Source organism: Salmo salar, chromosome 29, assembly GCF_965601325.2.
Source record: "Salmo salar chromosome 29, fSalSal1, whole genome shotgun sequence".
NCBI lineage: Eukaryota > Metazoa > Chordata > Actinopteri > Salmoniformes > Salmonidae > Salmo > Salmo salar.
The window spans coordinates 24,548,961-24,562,500 of record NC_138319.1 but is presented as its reverse complement, the minus strand read 5'-3'; positions in this window follow the sequence as shown (position 1 = coordinate 24,562,500).

The window sequence follows — 13,540 nt, the reverse complement described above, 5'->3', positions numbered from 1 at the left end:
ATGCTTGGGATCATTGTCCATTTGGAAGACCCATTTACGACCAAGCTTTGACTTCCTGACTGATGTCTTGAGATGTTGCTTCAATATATCGACATACTTTTCCTCCCTCATGATGCCATCTATTTTGTGAAGTGCACCAGTCCCTCCTGCAGCAAAGCACCCCCACAACATGATGCTGCCACTCCCGTCCTTCACGGTTGGGATGGGGTTCTTCGGCTTGCAAGCCTCCCCCATTTTCCTCCAAACACAACGATGGTCATTATGGCCAAACAGTTTTATTTTTGTTTCATCAGACCAGAGGACATTTCTCCAAAAAGTTTGATCTTTGTCCCCATGTGCAGTTGCAAACCGTAGTCTGGCATTTTCATGGTGGTTTTAGAGCAATGGCTTCTTCCTTGCAGAGCGGCCTTTCAGGTTATGTCGATATAGGACTCGTTTTACTGTGGATATAGATACTTTTGTACCTGTTTCCTCAAATCTTCACAAGGTCCTTTGCTGTTGTTCTGGGTTTGATTTGCACTTTTCGTACCAAAGTACGTTCATCTCTAGGAGACAGAACGCATCTCCTTCCTGAGCGGTATGACGGCTGCATGGTCCCATGGTGTTTATACTTGTGTACTTTTGTACAGATGAACGTGGTACCTTCAGGCGTTTGTAAATTGCTCCCAAGGATGAACCAGACTTGTGGAGGTCTCCAATTGTTTTTTCTGAGGTCTTGGCTGATTTCTTTAGATTTTTCCATGATGTCAAGCAAAGAGGAACAGAGTTTAAAGGAAGGCCTTGAAATGCATCCACAGGTACACCTCCAATTGACTCAAATGATGTCAATTAGCCTATCAGAAGCTTCTAAAGCCATGACATAATTTTCTGGAATTTTCCAAGCTGTTTAAAGGCACAGTCAACTTAGTGTATGTAAACTTCTGACCCACATGAATTGTGATACAGTGAATTATAAGGGAAATCATTTGTCTGTAAACAATTGTTGGAATAATTACTTGTGTCATGCACAAAGTAGATGTCCTAACCGACTTGCCAAAACTCTAGTTTGTTAACAAGACATTTGTGGAGTGGTTGAAAAACGAGTTTTAATGACTCTGTGTATGCATATGTGTTAATTAACCCTCTCCTTGTTTCATACCCTGTCTGTCTTTTGTTTTTGTGTCCGGATATAGATAAGAGTGCTTGACTACTCAGTGCCACAGTACAACAACCTCCTGGACCCTCTTCTTGATGACATAGGAATCTCAACACAGAGCAGAAGCAGCTCAGGGAGAAGGAGAAAGGGCCCTGAACAAAGCGCAACAAAGAGAAGAAAATTGCATCTAAATCCTAGTGATCAAATCACAATCACAACAGGATCATGTTCATCATGGCACACAATAATACAATTTATTAAATTGTTTTGTAACGTAAAATTGTAATGTAATTTAACTATTTGAAATTATTTGACAGATGTCAAACAATTACATGCATGGCTAGATGTATTGCTTTAAGGTGCATGGAATCACCTCACCTAAGCCAAATAGACCTATCAAAAATGATAAGTAATACAATAAGGGACTTCGGCCCTAGGGACCAGGTGTTTGGTAAAAGAAGCTCTCCCTTTGGAAAGGGTGTATACAGTATTTCAGAAATGCTCACTGGGTAATGGCGTGGCTTGAGTTCAGTGACACAAGAATGGTGTACTGGGCTGCACTGTATATTTGTAGCAGGTGAATGGGTGGAATATTGTATTCAAAAACATGTTCTGGAAGTGCTCCAAAGGCACATTAGGTTCAGCTCTCAATAGATTAAGCTCTAAGTAGATTTAGCTCTCAATACTATAGTTTCAGTCCAAACTTTTTACATTACGAAAATCTCTGATGCAGTGTAAATGTGGACCAACTTTCCTCTTGTTTTATGATTTGTTTGATTAGATGTTGAATGTCTGTTTTTTCTTCTTCACAGGATTAGGATGTTTGGTGTAAAGGTGTAATACTGACCAGTAATGTTCAGAAATAGGTGAAAGATCACACTGTTACTGTTGAATGTACATTACCATGACATATACCTGTTTTTCTTGAACTAAATATTGCCAATATTGTAGTTCAAACACAAGGTGGCAATATAAACTCACTCTATGAAAGATTTATTTCACATTGTTGGAATGGTGATTCATTCTTTACAAGTTCCAACCTCCCCATATGAGAAATTACCACAAAGATTTATTGTATATAATAATAATATTGTATATAATAGAATATTGTCTGCTCACAATCAAGTCTGTGATAAGCTGGCTTTCTCCTGAATTTGGATCCCAATTAAATATGAAATGGATTAAGCAATAATGCAATGAAATACTTAGAATAATCTAGTGTTTCAAACCCTCTTAATTTTTGATCAGATAGAATGGTTACTAAAGATGATTTCAACATTGATATGTAATCGTGTTATTCTTTCTTTCTCATTCGTTCGTTGTCTGATAGTGTACCGTCTGTGTGGTGTTGGAGAAGTGGGTAAGGCTAGGAGAGTGGTCTGGAGAGCTAAACCTAGGTCAGTTGATAAAGGTCCTCACTTGAGTGTAAATAATGTTGTTTTGCTAGACCAGTCTTCTTTTATTCATGTGTTAAAAATGGTCTTTTGACTGTCGTTAGCATGACATATGTAATAAGCATGAATAATAACTGATATCAGATTATGCCAACTGACTTAACACAGGCAAACGTGGTTTAATGGTTAGCTCGCTAAAATGTAAGGCACGGTTAGATTGCACACTGATGTATGCAACATGATAGAGTTCTGTCATTTTATACATTTGCTATCATGACTTTTTGTGACATACGCTACACTACCACACCAGTACTGTAGAACTAGTGCAGTGGAACTACAATGTTATGATGGTGGGTTCAAGTAAAGTGTTACCACAGTTTGGTGCAATGCTACAGAGCACAGTCTCGGTACAAGTGATTCTGATTTAATTATCATAACATTAGCATTGTATCACAATAACATTTTCATTTTTTATTGGCCGATAGGCCAAATGCTGAAGATGTAAAAACATATAGTATTGCTTGGCTGAAATCCAAAATGTTATTAAGTAAGTAGTGTACAGTATATTAATTCAACCAGGACAAAAATATTCAACTCTGGTATTCCACTGGCCTACACATTGGATTTACACCCTATATAAAATGGATAGAGTACAATGTTAGATTAAAAATCAATTTCACAACACCATTTTTCCTTGCTCCTCTTTCCATCAGAAAAATTCCCCACACCCACTCTAATCTGACCAGCTCCACCAGACATGTTGTGCAGATCTCAGATTCCCATGGCTGTGATATTGTGTTTCAGACTTGCAGTAGACACAGCCTTTTCACCTGCAGCACCTGCTCTCTGAGAGAGAGAGAGAGAGAGAGCTCAGGTGTTTGAGCCAGGGCTTCAGTTGAGGAATCCCCCAGACACACCCTGTTTACAATGATGGGGAAGAGCACCTGGCTGTGCCTGTTTGTGTTGAAAGTAGCACAAACTCTCTCTTTCCATCTCCCGCCCTTGAGAAACCCTATAGCATTCATGGAGGAAGTAAAATGCTACCTCAGGAGAAATCCAGCCAGGAAACAAATAGGACCACAACACAGAGTGAGTCAAGGCAGAGAACAGACAGAGAGAAAAGACAGACACAGGGCAAGAGAGGGAGGTAAAGAGAGGGAAAAAGTGAGGCAGAGGGGAAGAGATGGAGTAGAAGCGAATAAAGTGAGATGTAGAAATGAAAGAAGAGCGCCAAAAATAAATAGGCTGATGTGAAATGTGTCAATGAGATAAAGGCAATTGAAAGGAACAAGTTAGAAAAAGACAGATACAGAGAGAGGGAGAGAAAGACAGATTAAGCAATTTCAGTTGAGGATTGGGTATTTCCCACAGTTTGGAGCTGGAGTTGAGACTTGAAAAGCAGGGTGCGTACTCTGCTGAGGGACTCCCTCCACCTAATTAGGGAAGGCAGAAAAATAGTTCCTCCCAGGATATACGTTACCAGGCTCCACTCTACTAAGAGGATGGATAAAGTGATTTTCCCAATCCCTTCAGGATACAGGTTCACTCCGAGCCTCCGCCTCCGGCGCATTCCGACATACAAGTGACTTTCACCGTTCCCACAAAATTCCCATTTCAGGAACGTTCCCTTGAAGAATGTTTGGTATTCCTTGTAGTTTCAAGATTATGCCTGCCTTTGAGTGGTTCAGCGCAATAGCATCACTTTACCACAAAGGTTGGTTTTGATATTGGAGTTGAAAGTTGAGATATTAGAGTAACTCTCTAAGGACTGGAACATTGACGTTTGAAATTTCCCCATGGGTATAGGCCCTTTACTTCTCAGTTGGCATAGTTAGTATCCTTCTTCTCCTTACTGTGTAGTGTATTATAGTACCATTGTGAACAGTTCATATTGAGAAGCTGTTTCATAACAGAATGATCTATTAATTGTTGGTTGCATGTTGTGTACTCACTCTGGGTTGACTCTCAGACAGTATACTGCAGTTGACTCTCAGACAGTATACTGCAGTTGACTCTCAGACGGTATACTGCAGTTGAGACTGACGGTATACTGCAGTTAACTGACGGTATACTGCAGTTGAGACTGATGGTATACTGCAGTTGACTGACGGTATACTGCAGTTGACTCTGACGGTATACCGCAGTTGACTCTCAGACGGTATGCCGCAGTTGACTCTGACGGTATGCAGCAGTTGACTCTGACGGTATGCCGCAGTTGACTCTCTGACGTTATACCGCAGTTGACTCTCAGATGGTATACCGCAATTGACTCTGACAGTATGCCGCAGTTGACTCAGACGGTATACCGCAACTGACTCTCAGACGATATACCGCAGTTGACTCTCAGACAGTATACCGCAGTTGACTCTCTGACGGTATACCGCAGTTGACTCTCAGACAGTATACCGCAGTTGACTCTCTGACGGTATACCGCAGTTGACTCTGACCGTATACCGCAGTTGACTCTGACGGTATACCGCTGTTGACTCTCAGATAGTATACTGCAGTTGACCCTGACAGGATACTGCCTCTGGAATTCACTCACCCTAATTTCTTTGTGATAGATCACCTTTACTCCACACACAGAGACGTGTACAAAGCTCTTCCTCGCTCTCCATTTGTCAAATCTAACCATAATTCTATCCTCCTGATTCCTGCTTACAAGCAAAAATTTAAACAGGGAGCACCAGTGACTCGGTCTATAAAAAAGTGGTCAGATCAAGCAGATGCTAAACTACAGGACTGTTTTGCTAGCACAGACTGGAATATGTTCCGGGATTCTTCCGATGGCATTGAGGAGTACACCATCAGCCACTGGCTTGATCAATAAGTGCATCGAGGATGTCGTCCCCACAGTGACTGTACGAACATACCCCAACCAGAAGCCATGGATTACAGGCAACATTCGCACTGAGCTAAAGGTTAAAGCTGTGGCTTTCAAGGTGCGGGACTCTAACCCGGAAACTTATAAGAAATTCTGCTATGCCCTCAGACGAACCATCAAACAGGCAAAGCGCCAATACAGGACTAAGATTGAATCGTACTACACCGGCTCCGATGCTCGTCAAATGTTGCAGGGCCTGCAAACTATTACAGACTACCGAGGGAAGCACAGCCGCAAGCTGCCCAGTGACACAAGCCTACCAGACGAGCTAAATCACTTCTATGCTCGCTTCGAGGCAAGCAACACTGAGGCATGCATGAGAACATCAGCTGTTCCGGACGACTGTGTGATCACACTCTTTGTAGCCGCCGTGAGTAAGACCTTTAAACAGATCAACATTCACAAGGCCAACATGCTTCAAGCAGACATCATAGTCCCTGTGCCCAAGAGCACTAAGGTAACCTGCCTAAATGACTACAGACCTGCAGCACTCACATCCATAGCCATGAAGTGCTTTGAAAGGCTGGTAATGGCTCACATTAACACCATTATCCCAGAAACCCTAGACCCACCCTAATTTGCATACTGCTCAAACAGATCCACAGATGATGCAATCTCTATTGCACTCCACACTGCCCTTTCCCACCTGGACAAAAGGAACACCTACGTGAGAATGCTATTCATTGACTTAGAGCTCAGCATTCAACAACATAGTGCCCTCAAAGCTCATCACTAAGCTAAGGATCCTGGGACTAAACACCTCCCTCTGCAACTGGATTCCGGACTTCCTGACAGGCTGCCCCCAGGTGGTGAGGGTAGGTAGCAACACATCTGCCACACTGATCCTCAACACTGGAGCCCCTCAGGGGTGCATGCTCAGTTCCCTCCTGTACTCCCTGTTCACCCAAGTCTACATGACCAGGCACAACTCAAACACCATCATTAAGTTTGCAGATGACACAACAGCGAGACAGCCAATAAGGAGGAGATCGGAGACCTGGCCGGGTGGTGCCAGAATAACAACCTATCCCTCAACGTAATCAAGACAAAGGAGATGATTGTGGACTACAGGAAAAGGAGGAACGAGCACGCCCCCATTCTCATCGACGGGGCTGTAGTGGAGCAGGTTGAGAGCTTCAAGTTCCTTGTCCACATCACCAACAAACTAGAATGGTCAAAACACACCAAGACAGTCATGAAGAGGGCACGGCAAAACCTATTCCCCCTCAGGAGACTGAAAAGATTTGGCATGGGTCCTCAGATCCTGAAAAGGTTCTACAGCTGCAACATCGAGAGCATCCTGACTGGTTGCATCACTGCCTGGTACGGCAACTGCTCGGCCTCCAACCGCAAGGCACTACAGAGGGTAGTGCATACGGCCCAGTACATCACTGGGGCTAAGCTGCCTGCCACCCAGGACCTCTATACCAGGCAGTGTCAGAGGAAGGACCTAAAAATTGTCAAAGACCCTAGCCACCCTAGTCATAGACTGTTCTTTCTGCTACCGCATGACAAGCGGTACTGGAGCGCCAAGTCTAGGACCAAAAGGCTTCTCAATAGCTTTTACCCCCAAGCCATAAGACTCCTGAACAGGTAATCAAATGGCTACCAGGACAATTTGCATTGTGTCCCGCCACTCCCCCCCCCCCCCCACTGTAATCCAGAAAAACGCATGTCAAAAATGTTATAAATTGATTTGCATTTTAATGAGGGAAATAAGTATTTGACCCCCTCTCAATCAGAAAGATTTCTGGCTCCCACGTGTCTTTTATACAGGTAACAAACTGAGATTAGAAGCACACTCTTAAAGGGAGTGCTCCTAATCTCAGCTTGTTACCTGTATAAAAGACACCTGTCCACAGAAGCAATCAATCAATCAGATTCCAAACTCTCCACCATGGCCAAGACCAAAAAGCTCTCCAAGGATGTCAGGGACAAGATTGTAGACCTACACAAGGCTGGAATGGGCTACAAGACCATTGCCAAGCAGCTTGGTGAGAAGGTGACAACAGTTGGTGCGATTATTTGCAAATGGAAGAAACACAAAAGAACTGTCCATCTCCCTCGGCCTGGGGCTCCATGCAAGATCTCACCTCGTGGAGTTGCAATGATCATGAGAACGGTGAGGAATCAGCCCAGAACTACACAGGAGGATCTTGTCAATGATCTCAAGGCAGCTGGGACCATAGTCATCAAGAAAACAATTGGTAACACACTACGCCGTGAAGGACTGAAATCCTGCAGCACCCGCAAGGTCCCCCTGCTCAAGAAAGCATATATACATGCCCGTCTGAAGTTTGCCAATGAACATCTGAATGATTCAGAGGACAACTGGGTGAAAGTGTTGTGGTCAGATGAGACCAAAATGGAGCTCTTTGGCATCAACTCAACTCGCCGTGTTTGGAGGAAGAGGAATGCTGCCTATGACCCCAAGAACACCATCCCCACCATCAAACATGGAGGTGGAAACATTATGCTTTGGGGGTGTTTTACTGCTAAGGGGACAGGACAACTTCACCGCATCAAAGGGACGATGGACGGGGCCATGTACCGTCAAATCTTGCGTGAGAACCTCCTTCCCTCAGCCAGGGCATTGAAAATGGGTTGTGGATGGGTATTCCAGCATGACAATAACCCAAAACACACGGCCAAGGCAACAAAGGAGTGGCTCAAGAGGAAGCACATTAAGGTCCTGGAGTGGCCTAGCCAGTCTCCAGACCTTAATCCCATAGAAAATCTGTGGAGGGAGCTGAAGGTTCAAGTTGCCAAACATCAGCCTCGAAACCTTAATGACTTGGAGAAGATCTGCAAAGAGGAGTGGGACAAAATCCCTCCTGAGATGTGTGCAAACCTGGTGGCCAACTACAAGAAACATCTGACCTCTGTGATTGCCAACAAGGGTTTTGCTACCAAGTACTAAGTCATGTTTTGCAGAGGGGTCAAATACTTATTTCCCTCATTAAAATGCAAATCATTTTATAACATTTTTGACATGCGTTTTTCTGGATTTTTTTTGTTGTTATTCTGTCTCTCACTGTTCAAATAAACCTACCATTAAAATTATAGACTCATCATTTCTTTGTCAGTGGGCAAATGTACAAAATCAGCAGGGGATCAAATACTTTTTTCCCTCACTGTACTAGCAAACCACTTACAATGCATATCCAATTCATAGCTTCAATCTAATGGTAGTGTGAACATTTGAACAGAGACAATGTGCCTAATGATTTGGTCGAATCGGTTGAATCACTTTTTCTCAAGTCAACCAAATGGCTTCATACCCCATTTTGTGAATTGCTGACTCACAACATAAGTGGTTATAATATTTAACCTTAACTAAGATACTCTTTTTTTCAGCTCAAGTGTGGCTGAGCTCACTTCTGCTTTTGCATTTACTGGTGACCATCGCCTGAGACTCAAGACGAACTACCTCATGACTATACACGAAAAGTGACATCAACAGTTTCTAACGAAACTCAAACCCTAATGTCTCTTTGGTCTCATCCAATTTCATACACTGATGAAGACAACACACAACACCTGATTCTGAGGACTGGTTTTCCCGGACACAGTTTAAGCCTAGTACTGGACTAAAAAGGGTTTTCAGTGGAGATCCTCCATTTAGAGTTGTTTTTTAGCCCAGGACTAATCTCTGTCCAGGAAACAGATCTAAAGAGTTTGGCTCAGTTTGACAATGCTCTTACAAGCGGAGTGTCCTGAAAGATTCTTGAAACAATAAATAATTGTTTGTTATAAAAGATGTTAGCCCATTTGGTTTCCATGTGATCCACAAACATCTTCTAACACAGTTTTGTCATAGTGTGTCTTATCTTTTGAGACTGACATTGGATTGTGCAACACAGTCAAGTCTATCTCTTGAGATTGACATGGTCTTATGCAACACAGTCATGTCTTTCTCTCAATCGCTCGCTTTTTTCTCTCTGTTCCTCTCTAACTCTCCCGAAAGATTATTGAAACAATAAATAATTGATTGTTATAAAAGATGTTTACCCATTTGGTTTCCATATGATCCACAAACATCTTCTAACACAGTTTTGTCATAGTGTGTCTTATCTCTTCAGACTGACATTGGATTGTGCTGTTTGGATTGCCTAATATAAGTCATTTTAAATTATTTATACTTACTTTTGATACTTAAGTATATTTTTTGCAATTAAATTTACTTTTGATACTTAAGTATACTTAAAATACTTTTAGACTTTTCACTTTTACTTGAAAAGTCTTCACTTTTACTTGAGTCATTTTCTATTAAGGTATCTTTACTTTTACTCAAGTATGACAATTGGGTACTTTTTCCACCACTGGGAATGAAATAATAAAGTATCAAATAAAAATGAAAATAAAAATGTAATATACACAAATGAAATATTTTATGAAAGTAATGTGAAAAAATTATGGTTAATTAGTGATAAGCAGTAATGAGCAGTCGCTACCATCATGGGACTTTTATTGTTTTATTCTGTGTTACAGCATTCAACCCAAATAATCAAAACCGAAATCCATGATTAAATTGTATTTTTTTAATAATGAAACCAAACTGACATCAAAAAGCACTAATCGCTCAGCCCTAGTGTATGAGGCCTTTGTGTCGTGTTAAAACGATAGTTCACTTTAAATACAAATGATTATGATTTTGCCAGTTACCTGAGGGGTTGAATTAAATGCGGAAGACACATTTCAGTCAAAGGCATTCAGTTGTACAACTGCCTAGGTATCCCCCTTTCCCTTTCCTTGGCTGTGTTCATTTGTATTTTGAGTAAACTACCTCTTTAACATGACACAAACATCTAACATTGCTCTCACTTTTTGTAACATTGCTCTCACTTTCAGGGCTGAGAATCTATTCTTGTTTTGGAGCCTTATTTTAAGATGGATTATTTTTTATAAACAAAGTAAAACATACTGTGACCAACGTAAATTGTGGATGAATTCCTATAAAGGAAAAATTGGTTAAACTGATGGTTAGCTGCAGCAACATTAATTAATTTTTAAGCACAAGTTTCTGAAATCGTATAAAAAAAAATTCTGTACAAAAAGCAAAACCAAACATACTCCTGTTCTCCACTTCCATTTCTAACCCTGAAATTAAACACGGTCTTAAATTCCGTCACAGTCATCAGTTTTCGATACCCGAGAGTGCGAGAAAACAGCACTCGATGCCAGCAATATTCTAGCTATCCACACAATTGCCAACCCCACAAGCGAAACTGTCAACTAAAAACTTTTTTTTTAATTCTCCTTCTTCTCTGCAGCTGAAGTATTTCATACATTGAGTGTGTGATTTTCTTTTCAACAGTGAGAACTCTGGACACAAATGAAATGCATTTCACAGTTCCATGCGGGATGTAGATCCCACACTGTTTCCTTCCCATGTATCATGATGGTACAGTATGTTGGGAGTCTGTAGACGGGGGTTAAGTCCTGCGGGTGTAGGATGCTAAGAGGGGTTATTGCAGCATAATTTGGAACCCTGGTTGTCCAGGGAGATAAACAGCAGTAATTAGACTGTTGGCAATGGATTAACCCAGATCATTATCTTGATCAATAGAGGTGATCATCGTTATCAGTGATATGATGACCACCTGATGATGACGATCATCATCCTCATCCTCATCATCATCGACCTCTGTAGTAGCTGTAACAGCAGTAGAGAGGCAGGCAGAATAGAGAGCAGGGGTTGCTATTTGGTACAGGCCTACACCAGGGGGCTTTTTGACGCTAGCGACCTCGAACTGAGTCATTGTCACACTTCACAGCTTTGTTCCTTCTCTTAGGTGATTATTACTGTAATACTGCAATGGGAAGCCATGATTTATACCACTGATGTGTGTGTGTGTGTGTGTGTGTAGTACCCAGAGTATTCAACACACACACACACACACACACACACACACACACACACACACACACACACACACACACACACACACACACACACACACACACACACACACACACACCTTACTACACTTGAGTGTATGGAGCTCTTAATGTCGTCCATACAGTACTGTGCAGTTTGAAGATAGCATACTGGGAGTGCTATTCATGAGTCTAAGTAAACCATTCTTGTTTTAAACAGCATGTTAAAGGAATAGTACACCCAAATACAAAATGTACATATTTGTTTAGTTTCATTGTTAGCAATCTAAGGACAAAGTGCACTTTGTTATTTGTTACTTTTATTTAAAAAAAAATGTACTTATCTATCTAACTCTCTTTTTTTTTAAACTGCATTGTTGGTTAAGGGCTTGTAAGTAAGCATTTCACTGTAAGGTCTACAAAATAAATGTCAAAGCATACACATTAAACAAACTGATCTCATAGTCAGAAGCAAAACAACATATTCAAAAATATCCATGAATGCTTGTGTCTTGGCATACTAGGACCTCAAGCCTTGCTTTTTCTTCACAAATTACCTTTTTTTCTCTCTTTTTAAAAATAATGTTAAATAACCAGATAGTCATGCTTGAACTATTATCAAAGATATTAAAATTACACAGAGCGATTAAAGTGTTATCATCATACATAATGAAGTAGAATGGCTATACAATGAGATATTACCATGGAGACTAGAGACATGTAGCCTACATATAGAATTATAATGAAATAACTTAATTGTAAACCAATTTATGTGCATATACAGTATCAATGCAATACTATTGTATATAGTTAGATTTCACTGAGAAAAAAGATTGCTAATAGGTGAATCAACAACAGAAGGAAGATACAAAACTGTCCTCATTTTACGATCTTATTTTCTTCTGCTTGTCCTACGTGTTTTAGTTTTAGTCCCAAACAACAACAGGCGCAAATTTGGACCAGTCAAATACTGCTAGATGGACTGTGTGTACAGTTTATCAAAACTATTTATGCCTTAGCAGTGAAATATGCATAAATTAAAGTAACTATCCAGTGAAAATCTCACTTTTAAATGTTCATATTCTGTTAACTCATACCCAAATAATATTTACTTGTTCTATACTCGTATTTGTTGCCAAAGTATGAATTAGAGAAAAAACCCACCTCAAACTTGTATCTCAAAAATGCTTGCTATTTCCTCATATAACGTGACTTCACCTTGGCCAATGAGCTGGCCAATCAGCTGTTAACTTGTCATAAATCGTTTTTTTGAGTGCTATACACCCCCAGCATTCTGTTGTTGGGGTACGCCCACACCTTTCCAATACAGAAAAGCAATTTTTACATACTTAATTACCTTACCTCATATTTTAATTCATTATAGGTCATATTTCATATAAATCTGTAAACATATAACAGTTAAGTCAAATAATAAATACATAATTGATATCAGTTTTGTGAACAAACTGTGGTTTATGGAAATAGCCCTCACCCATGTATTGGTAAGATTGGTAGGCTATCACATCTTCGTGGTTTTTGTTTAGGTCAATATACAGTTACTAATCCATACAATCTGTATGTGCTGTTCAAAACCGCTCTCACTTCTTTCTGGATAGAGAAAACCGCTGGTTTAAAACATATTTAGGATCTTCATTGCAGTCAAAGAACGTGATGGATGTCAATTCCAGAAACATCACGCACCAGTCTGCTGTGCATGGGGTGTCTGGGTTTGATCAGACATTTTCTTGATGATACAGGACAAAGTACCAAAGTACAGTACTGCTATCACTGACATTGCCATACTTGAGAAGTATTTGAGTATTTATTTTAATAAGTGCAGTAAAACGTTACATTTTTCCATATGGAAATAATGATTCCATTTGTTATGCATTATATTTGCTATTTTCATTTCAATCTGCAGCTTCAGGAAGACATTTCATGGACCTGTGCATCTAATGAGTAAAAGTGAATTAATACAGAATGTAGCTATGATTGTTGCATATAGGATTTATATTTTTATGTTGCAATGTAAACTGTGAAAACTGAGGATAGAAAAAAAACTGTATAAGTTCAAGAGGATGGAAGTTCAAAAGAAAATGAATGACCTGATCTGTCTAGTCTGATAAGCGAGCGAGCTGTGGGAAAATAAAAAAAGCTGTCAAACAACCAACATTTTTTTGGAGCTTCCTTTGTATGTTCAGCTTTAACAGACTTATCACACAATCTACAGAAACAGAATAGATTTAT